Genomic DNA, 23,184 nt, shown 5'->3' on the forward strand with positions numbered 1-23,184 from the left:
GAAAATGCTTGATATGATTTCAATTTTCTTGAATTTGTTGAGGCTTGCTTTGTGTCCTATCATGTGGTCTATATTTGAAAAATTTCCATGTACACTTGAAAAGAATGTGTATTTTGCTTCTTTGGGATGAAAAGTTCTATATATATCAGTTAAGTCCATTTCCTCTAGGGTATTGTTAAGTGACACAATATCCTTGTTGATATTTTGTCTGGAAGACCTGTCCATTTTTGATAGTGGGGTGTTAAAGTCCCCTACTACAATTGTGTTGCTGTCAATATCTTTCTTGAAATCCTCCAAGATTTTCTTGATTTATTTGGGTGCTCCTATGTTGGGTACATATATAATTACAATGTTTCTGTCTTCTTGGTGGATTCTTCCTTTGAGTATTATGAAGTGACCTACTGGGTCTCTCTTTATGGCCCTTCTTTGGAAGTCTATTTTGTCTGATATGAGTATTGCTACCCCTGCTTTTTTTTCCTGTCCCTTTGCTTGGAAAATTTGTTTCCAGCCCTTCACTTTCAGTCTGTATAAGTCTTTTGTCCTGAGATGGGTCTCTTGTAGGCAGCATATGTGTGGGTCATGTTTTCTTATCCTTTCAGCTATTCTATGTCTTTTGATTGGATCATTTAATCCATTTACGTGTACGGTTATTATCGATAGTTAGTTATTCATTTCCATTTTTTCCTACCTGTGTTCCTCTATCTTTCTCTTTTCCTTCCTTTCCTTAAAGCAGTCCCTTTAGCATCTCTTGCAGAGCTGGTTTGGTGGAGTTGTATTCCTTTAGACTTCTTTTGTCTGGGAAACTCTTTATTTGGCCTTCTATCTTGATTGAGAGCCTTGCTGGGTAAAGTAGTCTTGGTTGCAGGCCTCTAGTTCTCATCACTTGGAATATTTTTTTGCCATTCTCTTCTGGCTTGGAGTGTTTCCATTGAGAAGTCAGTTGCTAACCTTATTGGGGCTCCCTTGTATGTTACTTCCTTTTTCTCCCTTGCTGCCTTTAAGATCCTCTCTTTGTCTTGGACTTTTGCCATTTTAATTATGATATGTCTTGCAGTGGGTCTCTTTGGGTTCCTCTTGCTTGGGACTCTCTGTGATTCCTGGATTTGGGTGACTTTTTCTCTCCTCAGATTAGGGAAATTTTCCATCATTACTTTTTCAAACTTCCCTTGCTCTTCCCTTGCTCTTCCCTTGCTCTTCCCTAGGTTTTCTATCCCTTGCTCTTCTTCTTCTCCTTCTGGTATTCCTATTATGCGGATATTGTTATGTTTCATGTTGTCCTGCATTTCCCTTATTGCCTCTTCATTCTTTCTCAGCCTCTTTTCCTTTTCCTGCTCTTTCTGGGTGTTTTTTTCCTATTTTGTCCTCCAGCTCACTGATCCGATCCTCTGCTTCATCAAGTCTGCTTTTCATTCCTTCTACTGTGATGTTCAGTTCACAAATTGTATTCTTCATTTACTCTTGGCTCTTGTTGATAGTTTCTATTTCCTTTTTCATGTTGATATAGTTTGCAGTGAGTTCATTGTAGTTTCCCTGTAGTTTCTGGTAGTTCTCTGTGAGCTCAGAGAGCTCAGTGAGCTTCCTGATAACCATTGCTTTGAACTCAGTATCTGATAGTTGACTTGCCTCTTTTTGAGTTAGCATTCTTTCGGAGGCTTCCTCCTTTCCTTTCATTTGGGAATTGTTTCTTTGTCTTCCCATTGTTTGTGAGACTCTTCTCGTTAGCCTCTGCTTCTTAAATTGATCTATTCTGACTCCCTGGGTTGATGATATGAACTTCTATGGTAAAATGGCAATGGGATTCAGTGGTGCTGTCTCCTTAATCTCCTGTGCTCACTGGTCTTGAGCTGATGTTTAGGGGTGTAACACAGTCTTACTCTGATCTTTTCAGCACTCCAGGTTTTCTTGTCTCACCTGTGGGAAAAAGAGGAACTGGGGCCAGAAAAAAAAAAAAAAAACCGAAATGAAGGAAAAAGGGAATAGAAAAGGAAAGGAAGGAAGGGAGTAGGAGAAAAGGAAGATCGGTGGCAAGATAAGAAGGAATTTTTTAACAAAAATTAAAACAATAGAGTAGATAAAAGAAGGCAGGAAGAAGAAATAAAAATGGTAAAGGATGGAAGGAAGAAGGAATGAAAAAAGAAAGAAGGACAGAAAGGAAGAAGGAATTCAGGGGCAAAGAAGGAAAGAAAAAAGAAAAAAGAAAAAAAAGAAAAAAGAAAAAAAAATGTCTTCTGCTGGCTTTAAACCGGTCAGGTTAGTTCTGCTGGTCATCCTGTCTGTGGAACGGGAGGGCGTGGTTGGAAGGATTGGTTTCACTTTTCTCCCTTCTTGTTCATCCTTCAGTCTAGTTCCTCTGGGTCCTTCTGCTCCCCACTAGGCCTTTAGTTCACCAGCTGTGCTGTCCTTGAGTTGCACCAATTAGGGGTAACTCACATTCCACCTTCTTGCTCTTCGCTGTCTTAGATGCTAGGGGCTCTCGGTGCTGCTATGGGGTAGTTCAGCCCCCTATTGGGTCGAGTCCTACAGGGGAATGCAGTCTCTCCTAGCCCTGCAGCTCCCCTCTGCTGGGCGTTCTGCCTTCCTCCTAGAGAGCCAGTAGGCCCTGCCGAGTTCTGTGTGCAGGGGCTATGTAGGAGATTTTCAGAAGCAGTGCTTTTGGCTGTGGTCGCCTGCGGGCAGCCAGGCCGTTGATGGGGTTGTGTGGCTGATGTCTGTTTTGGACTTGGGTTGGTTGCTGATCCTCTGCTTTGGGTCTGTGAGTGGGGGCAGCCAGCCACTGATCCGGTTGCGCACTCACCCAGGAGCTTTTTGTCTGTGCTCGCAGGCATCCAGGCGCTTATCAGGGCTCGCGCTCACCCGGGGTTTCAGGTGTGGGCCCTTAATCAGCTAATTTGAATGCGTGCCAGTCGGGCTTCAGGTGAGCGCCAGGGCTGCTTTTCCATGTTCACAGTCCAGGGGCTGAGGGGTGAGGGGCGCCAGAGGCCGAGGCTGTTGGGGAGAGTTCTCTAACTAGCTACTACGTGCCTCAATTTTCTTTTCCTTTTTGAGAAATTCTTCCTATTCAAGCCCCCCTGGTCCAAACAACCAACTGGCTGCTCACACATCCCAGCCTGGTTGTCTCCCAAGAATCCTGCAGCCTACCCTGTGACTTGGCCGGGGCTTCAGTCGCCCTTGTCCCTGCACTGGTCCCGGGGATCTTATTGTCCTTAAGCACTCTTCTTACTGTCTGATCTTTTGATGTCCTCTATCTTTGGTCTCCGATCTTCATATATGCTGGAATACTGTTGGAACTGTTGGCTGTTGGCTCTGCTCCTCAGATCGGCTAGGTATTTCACTGGCGTTGAGGGGAAGTGGACTCTGCTCCCACCTATCTCGCCGCCATCTTCCCGAGAATCCACACCTGAGCATTCAAATGAAGGTGAGCTAAAAGAGAGTGAGAGAGAACCACAAGGTCTGGAATGAGTGAGAGGAGGTCCACCAAGAGGTCTGAAAGTCAAAGTAAGAGCCACAAGGTGGGCAGTGAGAGGAAGCCTACCTGGAGAAGATGGCAGCAGAGCTGCTGGAGCTGCAGGGACCTGCCTGGCCACCCGGATTCATGAGGGATACTTAAAGCTGAAGTCTGACTGGGAATGCTTATCTTCAGATTTCTGCTTTTCTGAAAGATGGTACTTCTGAGTGGAATGTTCTGAAACTGGCCTGGTTTGGCAAAGGGAGGTAGGTCTAAGTATTTTGGGGGGTGTTTTCAAAGGGAGCAGGACTTAATGGCAGAAATCTGTCATTATTCTAAATCTGTATAACCTTTAAATAAACAACCCCTTTCCTTTTTCACCAAATGCTTGAATTGGGAATCACACTTCTTGTGAACAAATGAACCCCACAGCTCTTCCAGAACATCATTGTCAGGGTTATATAACAAGGTATAGGGAATGTACTTGGAGGTTCAACAAACCTCGAGTCACTTGCTATGTGATTTTGAGCCAGTAAGTTAGCCTCCAGGAGCCTTTGTTTCTTCATGTGTGAATTAAAAAGACAATGCTTGTCTCAAAGGGTTAGTTAGAGGATTAGCTGTCTCAGCACCTGGCCTAGCATATGAGCATACATGGTCAGAACTGCAGTAATGCTAATTCGCCCCACTCTTCTTCCCAAGTGGGAGGTGCATAATGGTAAGACTTGTAATGGTTCTCTGCAAGTAGGAAGTTGCATACGAACATTCTGTAGTGTGTGATATGTATATTTTTAGGTGGGAGGTTGTACAAAGTAGTGTGTGTACATCAATGGGCTGTTCTTAGATAAAGCTGAAAAACTACATCCATTCTTGGCAACTGCTGAATTCAGCTACAGAAAAATCAAAGTTTTCCAAGTAGTCCTTCTGTGAGAGTGGAGCATCAAAAATTGTAACTTAGTCACACAGAGATTTTAAATTTCTATAATATTTTCCTCATTTATCCCAACATTGTCAACACAGGTGTTACTCAGCCTAGGTATAGACAGATTTCTAAATGAAGTGCTAAATTCATTGGTTTTGGTTTAATAGGCACAGTTTCCAGATTTGGCTACTGTACTCAATAAGTCATTGCCTTTCTAAAAAAATTTAAAGGAATAAAAAAAGAGGAAGTAGAGAAAAGGCATCAGTTTTGACTGCCAGTGACCCCAGGACATTCCCTCCCAGATAAGAGTTCATGGGAAGTGTATGTGAATGAAAGTGCTATTTGTGGACAAAATTAGCCTATCTGAAATTTATATGTCAGCATTTCTAACACTGAGCTAGGAACCTGGAGAATGTGCTCCCTAGGTGTTTGTAAGGCAGCAGTGGAAAGTCAGACTGCTGAATACAGCTGATCCAGGTACCTTGGAAGCAAATGTTGGCAAGTGATTTCTCTGTACAGCTTGATCCCCAGCCAGTTTCTTAAGCTTCATCAGATCCTCTAGCCAAGAAAAGTGGCTTTGAGTCCCACTTGTATGATTTTACAGCCAGACATACATACAAACTATTAGATGACACTACATTGGTATTTTTAACCATTTGTAAATCCACCCTTTAGACACCTAATGCCTTAGACACATTGGACAATTATTTGGGTGGCTGGAAGAAGGGAAAAACAAGAAATCCCATAAATAAGGCAGAGTTACTATCAAAGTTACATGTGACTTAAATGTCTGTGCTCTTTCCACCACAATGCACTGCTCTGGAAGTGACCTCAGGGACTCTTGTACATAGTCTGGCATTTTTTTCTCTACTTAGCCTAAATTCTCAAAATCTACACATCTACAACTTGCTTTTCTGGTCTCCAGCCAAACTGAATTCCTCATCTTTCATGGACACACATTAGCTCCCAAGTCAATGTCTTTGCACTTGCTGTCCTTTCAATCTGGAACACTCTTTGCTTAGAATAGTTTTGGCCCACTTGGTTGCCTGCCAAGTTTCTAAATAAAGAGCAGTCACATCTGAAAAGTTTTCTCTAGCTTCCTCTTTCTATCTCCTAGCTTTTCTTAGCTCCCTTTTTGATAACACATATTCCAGAGTCTCTAATTGTTTGTTTACCTGGCTGCCTTTCTCACCAAATTGTCACATTCACCTTTGAAGCTCCTGAGTCAGGACACTGCTGGGCTCTAGTGGCATTAGAAAAGGTGTATTTAATGAAAGAAGGAAGTGATGAATGGAGAAATCCAATGAAGGCTCTCAGAAAATGTCCCAAAAGGCTTGGGATGAGGTGAGCTATTATCATTATACATCACACATATCATTACATATTATCTTTTATAAACTATGACTAAGCCAGGCCTCACAGAGTATACACTGCTTTCTGTGAAGGCAGAGTCCAGGTTTGGCTGTAAATTAAGCATGAGAAATAATTATCATTGCAGATATCAGCTTGTATAGACAATCATCTCATATATCCAAGGAGTGAGTTTAGCTGCTAATTCAAAACTGGCTTAGCATGTCAATTTGAGCAAGAATCCATTGTTCCTTAATCTTATCAATTATACAAGACAGATAAAAGACTGATCTTTTAAACAACTACAGGGCTCATTAAGTTGGTTTTGTGAAAGCTCTGAGCAACTTGGGGGGAAGTGCTTGCCACAGGACTTATAATTTTGCAGTCTCATCTCATGTGGGGCATATAGGTTGTGGAAGTTGTCTTCACTGTTCTTCACTCTCTAAAGCAAATAATATGGATTTGAGACATTATTATGAGACATATTAAGAATGAGACTGAAGTTAGGCAGATATTTCTGGCTAAGAAAGAGACAAAGTTAGCATTTCTGGAATAGTCTTCACCAGTGTTGTATACAAACTGAAGCCAATATAGCTTTATAAGGCTAAATTTGGAGCACTCATCCTGCATACTGTGGAAAGTTCTATTTTCCTTTTTCGGCCCCAGAACTTGGTACTGCTTCTTGTTCAGAGGTTCCACTGCTGTGATCACTGACTTCTGTTAAATGTTCCTCATGCTGAAGGATGGAAAGAGCCCTGCATTCATTTATGGGTGTTCCATCCCAAGAAAACCTGGGCCCCGGGTACTATGGCTTTTGCCTTAGTCATCTGTGTTGTCTAAAATGAGCCTTTCACACAGAAAAAGCTCATGCCATTTAGATGGCATCTTTTCTTAATTTAAAAAAGAAAGTAACTACAAATAAATCAACTTAGGATCCTAAAACATTGTTCAAGTAACCCAAAATAAGGCAAGAAGAGAGAAACAAAGGAACAAGAAATAGAAGAAAATAACAAAGCAGCAAAATAGCAGACTTAAGTCCTCTCGTGTCAATAATTGTCTTAAATGTAAATTATGTAAATACTAATCAAAAGCCAAAAATTGACTGAGTAGATGTAACAATGGGGTAAAAAAAATATGCTGTGTACAAGACACATACAAATACAATGACATACAAACATCAAATACAATGACCTAGATATGTTAGAAATAAAAGGACAGAAAAAGATATACCATGACAGCATTAATTTAAAAAGAAAGCAGGAGTTGCTCTATTATTATTCAGATAAGTAGACTTCAGAGGAAAAAAAAGAACAGACATTAAAAGAGGACATTACATAACAACAAAACTTATAAAAATTCTAAGATACACTGAACTTAAATGTACATGTATCAAATAATAGAGCCTTAAATATGCAAAAATTGATGGAGCTAAAAGGAGAAATAAGATAGTTATAGCTGGAGACTTTAACACTTCACTCTGAATAATTTATAGAATTATTAGACAGAAAATAAGCAAAGATATAAAGAACTGAACAACACCATCTGATGCGGACTCTGGCCAGCGGTGTCCATGGTGTTGTGGATGCTACAAACAAACTCACCTGGACTGCAGAAGTCCAGTGGAGAAAAGGGACAGCATGGCCACTCTCTGGGTGAGAGAGCACCCCAAACATTGCCTGGAAAGGTTTTTATTGCTTTCTGGGAACATTACATCAAGGAAGGTCCTCATTCATCATTGTCAGGCAGTAATGACTAAATAATAGATAACATTTAAAGAACTATGAGGGCTTATTTTGAGTTAGGGTCAGTTAGCTAAAGGGCCATAAAACTTTGGGAAACAAACTCATTTCATGCTTAGACCCTAATCGGAAAATTGAGATCATTCTTAGCAAAGCAGGTTTCACAGGATTTTATGCAGTCTTTCTTAAGCCTGATTGCCCAGGGGAACCAACTGTTTCTGCCCAGGGCTGCACCACCCTCTGGCATTGTTTCAGGCTTAAGTCAGGCAGGGGAAGTAAGGCAGCCAAGAGATTAGGAGACTTCTTATAGACAGAATGAGGACTCAGGTTATATCTGAGCGATGAAGGTCCATCACCCCCTTCCCTGAGGGCCTTCGAGACTGTGTCTATCTTAGGTTGCCCCTCCCTTGAGTAATCTTACCCACCATTGGCTAACCAGTCATCCTCCCCGGGCCAAGCAGGGTTAAGTAAAAGGGGGCAGAGGCAGTGCTTCTACTAGGAAGATAATCTTTGTCTCCTTAGTGGTTTATGGTCCCAAGGTCTCTTTACTCAGCCTTAGCTGGGGAGGGGGGGTGGTTACAGCTTCTGAAACCAGGCAGGGCGGTTCCCAACAACCATCAACAGCAAACAGGATTTGTCTGACTTTTATAAAGCATTCTACTCAATAACAACAGAATATTCATTACTTTCAAGCATCTACATAACATTCACCAATTGGAATCATATCAAGTATGTTCTCTGACCATAATGGAAATCAAACTAGAGATTAGTAACAGAAAGACAACAGGAAAATCTCCAACAACATGGAAATTAAATAACACACTTGCAAATAATCCATGAGTCAAAGAGAAAAATCACACACAAAAAAATGTAGACTTAAATCAAAACAAAAATACACCAAAATATGTTAAGTACAGTTAATGCAGTGCTTAGAGGGAAATTTCTAGTGCTAAATTCTTAGTTTAGAAAAGAGAAAAGATCTAAAATCAATAATTTAAGCTCCTACCTTAAGTAACTAGGACAAAAATATCAAGATAAACCCAAAACAGGCAAAAAAAAAAAAAAGAAATAACGAAGGGCAGACCTTTATTAAGTGGAAAACAGAAAAGCAGTAAAGAAAAAAAAATCAATGAAACTAAAAACCATTTCTTCAAAAAATAATCAGTAACATTGATAAATTTCTAGCACAGAAAAACAAGAAGACAGAAATCAGCAACATCAGTAATGAAACAGAAGATTTCACCAAACATTCTGAAGCCAAACATTCATTAAAATGATAAGAAGAAAGTACTATGAACAACTTTACTCTTATAATTCAATAACTTAGAATAAATGAGCCAACTTATCAAAAACCACCACTATCAAAACTCAATGAATTACAAAACCTGACTAAGTGGGATTTGTTACAAATATGCAAGGCTGCTTTAACATTTAAAAGTCATCATTTATGTAATATATGTATTACATAAATATATTAATATACATATTAATATATGTATTACACATTAATATACATATCAATAGGCTGAAGGGGAAAAAAGACATATGAACACATCAATTGATGGAAATAATAAAAAAGCCTTTACCAAAATAAAGTCAAATTACATTTCATCAAGAGACAAGACTATGTTGTCCTGGCCTTGTTTAGCTGAGCACAGATAAAGATGAAGAAGCTTTGGTTCCCAGGAACTGGAGAAACAGGAAGTCAGGAATGGAGCAAAGACATGAAGAAGGGTAGAAATAAAACATTTGCGCTATGGGTTCGGGAGTTTAAGTCATTTACTTAATGTCATGTAGCCAAAAATTGAAAACTAGATTTTTTGACAGCATATCCAGAAATATGTATGCCAAGGTACCCTGGAATTGTATTCATAATAAAATTCTGTCATAAAACTATACATATTTACTCATATGTGTATGAATATATCATAGAGATGAAAACAACATGTCCCAAGACAAGAAGATAGTGAACAGTAATTTGAAATTCTAGCAATAATTTGAACTAGTGAGTTTTATTCTTATTATATTTTGGAAGGATAACTGGCATCACAGAACTCTTTTAGATACCTAGCTTAACAATGACCAAACTGAAGTTCAGAATAGTAAGGCTTGCTTGAAGTTGCACAGCTGCTTAAAGGTACAGAGCAAATAAGACAGTTTACTGTTTTGCAGGAGCATAGTCTTTCACACTGAAACTCATATGTTAGTGATGAGCACACTGTGTGTTAATTATATAAGAGAGCCCATGTACTTGAAAAATATCAATGTCATATAAAAATCCAACCTTAATGTATCATCAATTGGAATTATAAATGTGGCTTCCACTGAAACTGTCTCAAATTATTTTAAAATTATGTGGGAAATATTCTGTAAACACATAGAGTTAGAGCTCATGTATCTGGTCCCTAAAATGAACATTTCAGCAAGTCTGATAACTATCCATAAGTATTTAGTAATATAATCTGGTTAGTTTCAGAGGATGTGAAAGAGATTGGTTCGTTCAATTTATTTATAACAGCTGTTTATAAAAATGAGAACAACACCCTATTTACTTTCAACATATTTTCTAAAAGCAAACAGATGTCCAGTACCCTATCAAGGGCTATTCTTTCATTGTGATTTTAAGCATTTGGAGGAGAAAACATTTTCTTCATCTTATTTCATTAACATTAATGATGATTTTGTACTAGGCACAGTTCTAGGCCATATGTGTGTGTGTGTGTGTATACACACACACACATATATACATGCATACACCTATATATGGTTTTATATATAAATATATTTATATTTATACATATATATTATAATATATCTATATATATTATATATATTTCACATCAATTTCCCAAGGTAAATGTTGCTAATAGAAATATTACAGTTTTACAGACAAGTGAACTTATTGGCTCACTCATTGTCATGGGGGGGGCAGGTGAAAGCTCAGACAGGATCCTGAGAAATTCTGCTTTGGAAGCCTGTGCTCTTCTCATTCCTATTGCTTTGCTCACCCATTTATTCACCCATTCTCCCCAGCACTGAGTTCAGTGTTAAGTCACTTTCCAGGATACTACAGAAGGGGAAGATGTGAAGGAACTGTTCAGAAGGACTGTTCAGGGGGAATCCAAGGCAATCTGTGGAAATCTCGTTGTTCAGATGATGTAAATGCCCACGATTTTGTAAAATGCTTCAGGAACAGTTAAGAGCCAAGATGGTAAGGGCTAACCATTACCTGGGAGTGCAACTGAAATTGTGTTTACTTCCATGCAAGATCCACCAAACACAGCCAGCCAAACACCCCAAAACTTCCATCCTAAAAGAGATGGCTTTTTGAGCAGATGTGATAACCCTCCCAAGTGCTACTTCAGGTGTACCTGGTTTTGGATCACTGTTCAATTGTCATCCATTATTTTGCCCCATATTTTCCAAAAGTTAAAGAGAAAATAGAACTAGAGCTAAGAGAAACAGGTGAATGATGAAAGGGAAAATTAAATACAGGGTGGGGCAAAAGTAGGTTTGCAGTTTTGAGTACGTGAAACACAGAGTATATTCTTATATTATTATTTATTAAGTATTGTATTATTTTTCATATGAAAAATTGTATGCCTACTTTTCCCCACCCTGTGTATTGTTAATGAAAATGTTATGGGTATGAAAATGACATAGCCAGGTGGTAATATCATTTACGGAGGAAAACCAATCGACATAATTTTGTATAGCAGGGATGCAAGAAGATATAGTTCTGGCCAAAAGTGATAGCAGAGATTCCAGACTAATCCCACTTTCCAGGTGATGATGGGGAAGTCATCTGATACTTCTGATGCTCAGTAATCCCTGTTCCAAAATAATTTTGAGAATCAAGTGAAACAATGGGCCAAAAGTGCTTTATGAGTCAGAGTAACTCTCTGTCTGCTGAGGGTCATTAAAAGATGATGGCTACCTCCTATATCTTGTCATCAGAGGTGACCCCACTCAGCAAAATGAATTTTTGTTCAGAAAGCAGGAAACCAACAGACTTGGAGGCATGTGCCCTGTCTTTGGAATGTGGTCAATTTGGCACTAGGGCCCCAGGGAGTCAGTGGATACATCCAGTTCCCTGGAGGCAAGACAGGCCTGGGGCTGCCATGTGGAGCTCTGAGGCAGGTAATGGAGAGTTTCCATAGAAAACCTCCTAAACTGGAGAAGCTACAGTTCTGAGCAAGGACAGCTACAGTGGGGAGGCCAAGATTAAATTCAGACTCAGTTGGAGCAGGACCATGGTGGGAACTGAGAAAAGAGGAAGGGAAAGGCTGAGGAGAGGGCATATACTGGAGGTTTATACTGAAACTCCTGGCTTTCCTGGTAGGTTTGGGGATATGGGGACTTCTGGAGGAACTGGGCTGAGGTATTCCCGTCAACTGTGCCAGCCATACATTGATTAGAGCCTCCTAAAATCTGTATTTTCTGTTTACAGAAGAAACAGCATTGGGCAGCTTGGCAATGGGAATTCCCAGGATTAGGAAAGAAAGAGAGAGAGGAAGAAAACCAGAGGAACTAGTTGGCTATAGCTGATTTTCTCCATATTTTTCCAACATGGTTCTCCTGGCAAGTTAACAGTCAAGACCTATGCCCTTGAGTCTAATGCTGCCTCTACATCTTGCTCTGTTAAGAGATGTTGGGGAGTGAGAGGGACATTATTGGCAATAAACTTCTGTACTAAAGCTAACTATTTATAATTGCCCAAACATTAAAACAACCAAGAGGCAAAAGGAAACACTACAGTACACCCAGATAGTGGAAACTTATTCAGTACTAAAAATAAATGATCTATCAAGCCACAAAGGAAATAGAGGAAACTTAAATGAATATTGCTGAGTGAAAAAGCCAGTATGACAAGCCTACATGATTCCAACTATATGGCATTCTTAAAAACACAAAACTATAAAGTAATAAAAAAAAATCAGTGGTACCCAAGGGTTTGTGGACCTTGAAAAGAAAGATTCATTAGATATGAACCTTAAGAAGGAATTTATCTGCTGAGATGGATTCCTTATTGTCAACCAAAGACCCAAATTTTATGAATAATAAGAGTCTAGCAACCATTTACTGATGGGCTCCTCCTGTAATGTGTATACTGGGGAGAACCTCAGACAACCCTTGGCTTCTCACATTATGCTCCGCTTGTATATGCTATCTGAGTCAACAACTGCAGGGGATCCCTGGTTTGGTCTACTTACCAATGAACTGAGACCTCTCCCATCTAATCAGAATTGCACAATTTGAATACCTTGTTTCTATAAAATGGACCTAATTGAGAACCTGGGAAGGAACTTTTGTTGTAAAAAGCAGCCTCCCCTTTGTCTCAGGGGTACAAAAGTTAGGTAGCTAACTGAATGTCTCCTGGCCTGCAGCTCCTTTTGCTCAAATAAATGGTCATTATTCTTATTACAGTCTATCACATGGAGGGTTATCAGTGGGGTTGGGGCAGAGGGGGAAGTGGGGGAAACGTTACAGGGAATAAGAAGCATAAGTGGTAGGTACAAAATAGACAGGAGGAGGTTAAGATTACTATGAGAAATGGAGAAGCCAAAGAACTTGTATGTATAACCCATGGACATGAACTAAGGTGGGGGAATGATGGTGGGAGGGGGGTACAGGGCAGAGGGAATAAAGGGATGAAAAATGGGACAACTGTAATAGCATAATCAATAAAATATATAAATTAATTTTGGCTTACAGGTTGAAGGGATGTGGTTACAGAACGCAGAGGACATTTAGGGCACAAAAATACTCTGTAGGAGACTAATGGTGGGTATATGTCATTGCACATTTGTCTAAACCTATAGACTGTCCAACATCAAGCACAAACCCTAATATAAACTGTGGAAGATGGGTGATAATAGCAAGTCAATATATGTTCACTGATTTTAACAAATATAACACTCAGTTGTGGGATGTTGATAATGGGAGAGACTATGCATGTGTAAGGGTAAGGGGTATATGGGAAATCTCTGGATGTTCCGCTTGATTTTTCTGTGAACCTAAACTAAAATAAAAAAGAATAAAGTCCTTTTTTAAGTTAAGTGTTCACATGTGTATGGTTTATTCTGTATTAACTAATGTGAATGATGTGACTCATCACTCATCAAAGCACCAGAATTTAAAGGAGGTCAGTACCATTCTCAAATATTTGCCCCAGGATACATGCCCTGACTGAAATTGGCAACTAAAAGAAGTACTAGTGAGGCTGAGAGAAACCATGCTTTATGCAGAGGAGATTTGATACCACAAAGACCATACCAGAGGCAAGCTGAGGTCTCAACACACATGCACACTCATGCATGCACACACACACAAGTTGTTGCTGGGAGGTGGAAGAGCAGCCCTGCATCTCCTATCCTTGGCTCTGCCTCTGCCTTGATCTGATCAGAAAGCCACCCATGCATCTGTCAGATGAGGCTCAGGGGGCTGGGCTTCTAGGAGGACAGCCCATATCCACTCATGGCCAAGTTTAACCTCTGACACTAGATAAACTTTCTAGGATCTGAGAGAGGAGGGAAGAGGAAGGGCTTTCTAACTTGACCAAGGAGTCTCTTCTGAAAAATTCATTTTATCTTGCATCAAGGTAACCTGTTTGGGGCCTATGACTTCATACCATACCACGAAGTAAGCTCCACCAAAGAACAATTGCATAACTGTGAGGGTCATAACATTTGCCCTCCTTTGGCACTAAAGTTTAAGCCTAATATTTTACAAATGAAACTGTGCTCACAGGCCATGCATATGATGTCCAGTCATCAGATTAAAAAGTGATTTCTCTTCTAAGGTGATCAAAACCAAATCCTCTTACATGGACAGAAATTTCAATCTTAGCACACTGTGAAGTTTTGTGTCACTGACAAATAATGAACTGAATTTTAACAACAGCTTTATTGATGTATAATTTATATAGCATAAATTCACCCTCTTAAATTTACAATTAAGTGATTACAGTATATTAATAAGGTTATGAAACTGCCACCACCATATAATTTCAGGACATTTTATCACACTCAAAAGAAAACACATACCCATTAATAATTACCCTCATCCTGACCCTAAACTACCTCAACCCTTGGCAACAGTAATTGATTTTCTGTCTCTATGGATTTGTCTGTTCTAGACATTTCAGTAAAAAGAATCATATACATACCTGGCTGGTATAGCTCAGTGGACTGAGCGCGGGCTGCAAACCCAAGGGTCGCCAGTTCAATTCCCAGTCACAGCACATGACTGGGCTGAGGGCCAGATCCTCAGTGATGTCCATGTGAGAGGCAACCGCACATTGATGTTCCTCCCTCTCTTTCTCCATCCCTTCCCTTCTCTCTAAATAAATAAATAAAATCTTAAAAACCGGAATCTTATAAATATGTGTGTGTGTGTATGTATGTGACACATATATGTGTGTATATATACATACATATGTGTGAGTATATATATATATATAGCCATTTGTGTCTGGCTTATTTCCCTTTGCATGTTTTCAGGGTTCATCCGTGTTGTAGTATGTATTAGTACTTCATTCCTTTATTGCCAAGTAATATTCCTTTGTATGGATATACCACATTGCTTTGTCATTCATGATTGATGAACATTGGATTGTTTTTACTTTCTGGCTATTGCAAACAATGCTGCTATAAACATTTGAGTACAAGTTTTTGTGTGGAAATATGCTTTAAATTCTTTAGGCATATATCCTGGGGTAGTATTGCTGAATTATATGGTAACTTTATGTTTAACTTTTTCAGAAATTACCAAATGATTTTCCAAAGTGGCTGCACCATCTTATATCCTACCAACAACGTATAAGGGCTCCAACTTCAAATCTTTGCCAACACTTGTTATTGTCTGTCTTTTTTATTATAGTCATCTTGGTGTGTGTGAAGTGTTTTGATTTGGATTTTCCTGAAGATGTTGAGCAACCTTACATGTGTTCATTGGCCATTTACATATCTTCTTTGGAGGAATGTTTATTTAAATTAATTGCCTATTTTTTTAATTATTAGTCTGGACACTAGACCCTTATCTGATATCTGGTTTGAAGATATTTTCTTCCATATTGGATGTCTTTTTTATTTTGTCGATGGTGTCCTTTGATGCACAAACTTTTTTTTTTTAATTTTGATGAAATCTGATTTATTTTTTCTTTTTATGTCTGTGCTTTGTGTCATATATAAGAATTTACTGACAAATCCAAGATTAAGATTTACTTTATGTTTTTTTCTAAAATTTTTATAGTTTTAAATCATATTTGTGTCTTTGATCTATTTTGAGTTAATTCTTCTATATAGTATAAGTCAGGGTTCCAACTTTATTATTATTTTTTTGCATGTGTTAATCAGGTGTCCCCACACCATTTGTTGAAAAGATTATGCTTTCCTCCACCAAATAGTTTTGAGCCCATCACCTGACCATAAATGTGAGGATCTATGTGTGGATTTTCAATTGTAGTGCATTGATCTTTTTGTCAGTCCTTATGCCAGTACCACACTGTTTTGATTACTGTAGCTTTGTCATAAGTTTTTAAACGGGGATGTGAGTCCAATTTTTGTTTTTCTTTTTCAAGGATTTTTGACCACTCAGAGCCACTTTGCAATTTCATGTAAGTTTGGAGTTTAGCTTGTTCATGTCTTCAAAAATAAAAGTTGTGATTTTTAGAGGAATTACATTAATATGTAGATTATGTGAAGTTTTGCCTTCTTAACAAAGTCTTCCAATCAATGAATATAGGAAGTCTTTTCAGTTATTTTGATTTTTTTGAATTTGTTTCAATAATATCTTGTAGTTTTCAAAGTACAGGCTTTTCATTTCTTTTGTTAAATTTATTCTTAATTATGCTTTTATTTTTATGCTACTGTAAATTTAATTTTCGAATTTTATTTCAGATTGTTTATTGCTAGTATATAGCAATATGATTGATTTTTGTATGTTGATCTTGCATTCCAAAACTTTGGTGAACTCAATTATAGTAGTTTTAAGGGTTTTTAAAATGGATTCCTTAGGACTTTCTTTATCCAAGATCATGACATCTACAAATAGAAATATTTTTAATTCTTTCTTCTCATCTGTATCACTTTTCTTTCTTCTTCTTGCTTAATTGCCACTCTGCTAGACTGTTCAATAGAAGCGGCAAGTACAGATATCCTTGTCTTGTTCCTGATCATGGAGATCCAGTATTTTATTAGCAAGTATGGTGCTACTTTGGGCTTTTCATATGTGCCTTTTATCAACTAGCATAGAAGATTCCCACCACCAGTTTGTTTTATTTGCTAGCCCTCACATACCTCAGGAACTGTTTGAAGCTATTTGGTGTCATCAGAGTTCTAGGTAAAACTTTCCTTATTATGTATACATAATTTATTTACACTTGATAATGATGTTCTAGCATTTAATAGATTAATAGGTAACTATGCTCTCTTTGACACACTCTGGTAAAACTGAAATAGTTTAGGCCAGATATTAAAAACCTGTCACTTGCTTGTTTGACAGAGGCAACTTCTCTGCATAAGCATTAATTTTTCCCACTATAACAGGGGGAAAATTGCTTCAGCTTTTACTTTGTAAACAGATACGTGATTATCAAATGAGAAGAATGGATGTGAAAATGTATGGTAACCTTACAGTGCTGTGTGTGTCTGAGGGTGACGCTAATGATGATGAAGACAGATCAAGTAGAAAATATAGAGGTCATTTGTTTCCTGCCACATGGCCAAACATGCTGGAGCTGTGCTCTCAATATATAATTTTTATATTCTGAGTGCAAAATGCATGTGACCAATGTCTCAATGTGCTAAAACAGGACAGCAAGTAAAATAAAGTATGCTTAGAATGAACAACATTCTCCGCGGCAGAAGAACGTGTAATAAGACAAAAATACAATAGTGGGAAAGCGTGGAGGAGAAGGCTCCACAGGTTTGTTTCCCTTCACACCTTCAGGGAAGAAAAGAACATTCTCTACATCCCCTAAAAGCTGGAGGGTCTTTTATTTCACAGCTTCCACTGCAGTGTGCAGTGAGGCCACAAGTTGGAAAAGAAGGAAAGTGGAAGCACTTCTTTGCCACAGGATGAGGCAGGGCATCTGACTCAGGAGGGTGAGGGAACTTAAGTGGAGGAAGACAGTGTCTTGTCCCTCCTGGCCTGGTTGTCTAGGATGACTGTGTGCTGTTAAACCTGCCAAGGCAGTTGAGTTCACCAGCCTTAAGTTCACCAAGACCTTTCTCAACCTAAGTCTTTCCTAAAATGAAAATAATATAGGGTAATTATCCATGATGGGATCCAAATGTAGCTTTTTCTACTAAGGTATTTGATGATGAAATGATAAACTGAATAATTGAAAAATATTAGGAGGAAATCTGGAAGTTGTCAGGGGCATGTCACTGTAATTAAAACACTCACAATTACTGTATATCTTGTTTGTAAAAAGGAGCCAGACTCAAAACAATGACCTAACGTGAAATGTCCAAGGGTTTTGCAACAGTAACAGCCAACAGCTTCAAATGACAGTCTTGTTTTCCATTGTTGGCTATTCTTGGTGCACTAGGATCAAGCTAGCAATGTCCTTTGTATCAGCACTGGGGCCAAGGAAACCAGTGGGATGTATGATGGGACACATTGAATGGTATTTTCACTCTAGACTTTACCAGATATAATCCAAAGTAAAACATTGTTTTGTGTCTGAGTGTGCAGCAGAATGAAAACAAACAAAACAAACCCCTAAATACATTTGTTGATCTCTGAAACTTGATTAGTGGAACAATTTATCTAGAGATTAGATGGACTTTGTTTAGCAAAGTATCTTGGTACTCCACTGTAATGTGAAAAAGGAGGCTTCCAAAATGTTATTTGGGGAAAAAAATATGGAAGATATAGCCAAAAGACATTGTTTAGGAAATCAAAGGAAATGTGTGTGGGGGGAAGGACAGAGATGACAATGGATGTGTTTTAGAGGAGGGGAGAGCCATATGGCTAACATAGGAGAAATATGTTCAGGGAGAAATTCCTATAAGCATAGGATGGCTGAACATTTTGAAAAACAGGGCTGGCTTACATTCAGTTTTATTTAATATATGTAACGGGCATTTCTTCCCACTCCCTCCAAATCTCAAACATTAAGGGTCAGCTAACCCCGTAATTCTTTTTTAGAAGGGCTTTAGATAGGGGTAGCAAAGGAAAAGAGGTTTCCAACTCCTTTTACAAGCCATAATCTCCAGCAAGCAGTGACCAAAAAAGTCAAATGGCCTGAACAGCCCTGCAGTCTCCAGCAGCAAAGAGAGCTGTGGGAGGGTACTGAAGAGCCAGTGTTGGTGGGAGAGCTGAGGAGTTGGAGAAGGTGGGAGGAGTTAGTGCTGGTGAGAGAGGCCAAAGCTAATAGGTAGGGGCAGGTAGGAGGAGCCAGTGCTGGTGAGAGAGGCTGATGAAAGGAGCACCTCCCAAATGGCCAGGTATGGTTTTAAGACCTATTTTATTTATTTCAACACAGAAGGAAGTGGATTGGGCAGGGGAAGCAATAGCAGTATCCTTTCTTTAGTGACATTAAAGCAGTAAAAACTGAGAATTGATTCAAAGAAAGAGCAGAAAGCTGGGAAAAGTGTTGCTAGTTTTATAGTTGAGAGGATGCTGGTAGTGCTGGACATTGTTCAGACTTCAGATGCATGGCAAATTGAATGTGAGGCCCATATATGTCACCTGTGAGCTGTGTAATCTTGAATGAGAAAGAACTCACTGGACCCCAATTTATGAAATGGAAGTGAGAATAATGGTCTTGCTGGTAAACATGCCTTCTCTTTGTCTCACAGAGGGTGAAACCAATTCCCCCTTACCAGGGCTACCCAGGCATTAAGGGACCCTGGCTGCTGAATTCAGGAGGCTTGTCTAAGAGGGCACCAGCTCCCTGTGTAGTCCTTTCTTCCTAAAACACTGCTTTTCCTTGGGTCCCCCAGCTTCTCTCTCTAGTCATGGTTCCAAGGAGCCCCTTCATGCTGTGTGTACCAACCCCTCTTTCCCACTCCAGCACCATGTAAGCCAAATACCCTAGAGCAGCATCTCAGAAGTGGGTTTTTGGTGGATTCCAATACAAATAGTGGCAATTCCCCACTTTTTATCAACATACTTATAAACATAGGAAGTAGACAGGTAGGAAGAGTTACAAAGGACCCATCCCCATGAAAATAAAACCTAGCAGAGAACAATGATTATGTTCTTCAATGGGTGGAAAGAGGTTCTGGGATAAACCCTGGACTCTCAGCATTTCCTGATTTATTTATGGAGTCAGAATCGGACAACTCCTTCCCAGGTTCAAAGAGGCTTTCTAAATCAGAATGCAACCAGGCCACATGCCTAGGCTACACAAGCCATCATGACCAAGATTCATTTCCCTGGACAATACAATTTTCTAGCATTCAAATGTTACCTTGTCAACCTCCAATTTAAAGCCTTCTCTGGTGCTCATTTCACAGCTCAATGATGATCATCTTCTTTAGCTTGTGTTTTCAACCTTCTAAGTCAGACTGTTCCTGCACTGCCCTTCTTCCTCTCCAGACATTTGAGGACCTCTTACCCTTCCTGAAGAGGTCACAGCTGTAATGCAGCTACCTGGATGCCTTTCCTGCCCAGAAAACTCAGGCTCACTTGTCCTTTACTGATTCGAGGCTTATTTCTTTTTTCTTTCCTGCATCCAGATTATGAGCTCCTCAAAGATAGTAACTTGATAGAGACACTTGGGTATAGAAATATTTTGTTGACTGAGTGATCCTTTGTTGTTGTTTTTTGTATGCACACGTGCACACACATGTACACATGCATGTGTGCATACACAGAAATACACAGGTGTCAGTTGGTGTTGCGAGGAAGTGAAGTGTTTCTACCTACGCATCCATATTGGCTGGAACTCCTTAAAATATGGAACAGTTCATGAGTTTGCATGTCATCCTTGCACAAGAGCCATTCCCATCTTCTCTGTATCACTCCAAATTTAGTATATATTCTACAGAAGTGAGCACTCAATCTCTATGTATGAGTCACTGTGCAATCATCATTGTGCAAGGGCTGCCCCTTGTGGCAAAGTTGTTCCCAGCAGAGTCGGTTTCTTGCCAGAATCCCCCTTTGGGTGTGCCACTTGTGAGGTTAGTTGGGTTGAGCTTGGGTGTGGTCTAAAGCCACACTGATTGTGTTGGTTCTGGCTCAACTTGTGCAGGGTTTAAGTTCAGGTCTATGAAAGACATTATGTGTAATCAGCCCTTGGCTACCTTTAACAACCACACTGTTCACTGTTTTTGGCTGCATCTACTAGGCCTGAATGTTTATGGGAGGAACCAGTCTATGTATCAAGGTCAGAGTCCTCCAGCTTAGAGCTGGGGGCAGATGTATAAAAGATGCAAGGCTGTCTGAGGTCTGCCTCCATCTGTTAGCTACTCTGCCTGCCCATGTTGTTTCCTGCTCTTCCTCCAGAGCCCTCTAAAAGAAAGACTGTAGAGTGGGTTCTGGCTAGGTGAGACCCACAGACCCTTACACAGGTGTCAAACACTGTAGGGTCGGGTGACTGTGTCAGGATGATGGGGGTAGTGGGTTTCTGGCATGGGAGCTGCATGGCCAGGCATTCAATGAGAGGAAAGTGATGCTTACTCCAGAGCCATACCACTCAGTTTCTGCCCAAGTCTCCAAATCTAACTCCCCCAGGAGAAGTGCACTGCAGCCAGAAGTCCCCTCTGCAGAATCAAACTTAATAGAAAGGAGCCACTGGGTCTTGAGAGGGCAGATGAAAAAAGTCTTTCATTGGGGGTGGTGCTGGCTAACCCCACAGGAGGTAGCCAAGCATTTCATCCTGTCCCCAGACAGTAGCCTGAGGAAGACACACTCTGAATGTCTCAGCTCCAAGCAGCACACCATTCAACCCATGGAAATAACTAAGCTCAGCACCGATCAGGACCACTGGCATTTGGGAAGGCAGATCCAAACAGTCTCCCACTGGGGTGTTGCTGACAAGCCTGTAGGAGGCGGGTGGGGAGCACCTCTTCCTCTTCCTGGAATTGTAGGGGCTGGGCTCACAGGGAAGATACAGGTGTCCACCATGATGTACCCACACAATCCAGAACCCACTTCTCTGATTCCCAGAAAGAAGCCTTCCCAGAAGATCCTCTGTAAGTCCCAGTTCTATGCTGCATCCTGATCCCCCTGAACAACTGAACTCAGCTGGGCAGGGCCACAGAGTAACAGAGCAGGCCACGTGATTCAACAGATGGAGGGGGTAACCAGCTTTATGCTTGAGGTGGGGAAGAATGGTCTTCTTTCCAAAGCTGCACCAGTCAATCACTGACTGAGTCTCCACCAAGAACTTCTCCAGAAAATGAGCACCCCAAAGTTCCATGCTGGGTGCATCCAGCAGACCTTTCTACAGGACCCAAGCACAGCAGAATGGTGCTGCCAGTAAGTGTTGATAGGACAGTGTACCCCCCAAGAAGGTGGTATCTGGGTTTCTAGCAGATTCCCTTCTCGAACATGGCAGACTAAATACCCACTGATTTTTGCCGCCAGATGCTATGTGTGCTCCTCTTTCCATCTCTGTTGCTCTAGGTTGGGGATCCCTGCATAGGGTTGAGACCAATGCTCCTGGGCAGAGTTTTGCAGCTGAGATATCCCTCCAGCCTCTCAGCTGCTGCACATGTGTGCAGGGGCCAGCTCTCTCAGCATTTCTGCCCTTCTTACCAGTCTCTGTGTAGCTTCTTCTGTAAGTCCTTGGATATAATACTCCTGCTCAGCTGTCCTTAAGTCGGACATTCAGATTGATTGCTCTATAATTTGGCTGTAAATCCATTTTGGCAATAGCAGATTGAGTGTAACTTCTACCTACTCTGCAGTTACTTGGAATCCTCTCTCTCTTTAATATAAAACCTTATAGATTATTTGTGTAAAAGTTCTCTGATTCTTTGGGCCACATGATATTTTCAGTGGATAAATTATTTATTTATGATTAGAAGAGAGCACTGTTTTTTAGAATTTTCTTGTTGCAAACTCACTTTATTTCATGTTTTCTAGGCAGCCCCTACATGAGCAGCTCTCTGTGACCATTTGTACCTGGCAGAGCTGCACTGTCCTTTACATTCTGCCCTTAAACTTTCCCATGGTAGAGCTATGAAAACTGGACAGTGCACCAGAAGAAGGGAGGTGACAGCTAATGAAAAGGGAGCCAGGTAAGGCTCCACAACAGGTCGCCTGCACACTGGAATTGGGGGACATTCATCTAAATCCAAATCATCCACACAGTCTCCCTCACAAAAATCAATCCCTAATTAAACACTTGATTCTCAGAGAAAACAAAAAGTAATCAAATCACTCAGCTGTAAAACTATAATTTTTATAACAAATTATTAAGTAAGTAATGTGGAAGATTTCTGCCAACCATTCACTGGGAAAAATGAAGAGTGATAGCAGGTTCCAGATATTTTTAACAGCAGAGGACTCTTGTATTTGTGTTATGAATTTAGACAAGCTAGGTAGGCCCAAAGCAAAGGCTGTCACGCTGCTTCTCTTGTCTCAGTTGGGGTCTTCACACTCTACTTTTCTATTTCTAGTATTTATCTATTTACCTTGCTGTCAAATGATTTATTGAAACAATTATTAACAGGAGAGTGCACAAATAAAACATGGGACAGGCTCTGAAGCTTAATGGGGACAACTGCTATGAGGTCCAAAAACAGGGCTTGGAAAGGGTTGGGAGTAGG

General features: G+C 40.1%; 1 non-coding gene across 1 annotated transcript; it reads right to left on the bottom strand.

Moving 5' to 3' along the window:
• Nucleotides 1-20,359: 20,359 nt before the first annotated feature.
• On the bottom strand, nucleotides 20,360-20,466 carry LOC112305692 (U6 spliceosomal RNA). Its single transcript, XR_002974850.1, has one exon. It is a non-coding gene; the product is annotated as a U6 spliceosomal RNA (small nuclear RNA).
• Nucleotides 20,467-23,184: the final 2,718 nt, after the last annotated feature.

Source organism: Desmodus rotundus, chromosome 4, assembly GCF_022682495.2.
Source record: "Desmodus rotundus isolate HL8 chromosome 4, HLdesRot8A.1, whole genome shotgun sequence".
Classification (NCBI taxonomy): Eukaryota; Metazoa; Chordata; class Mammalia; order Chiroptera; family Phyllostomidae; genus Desmodus; species Desmodus rotundus.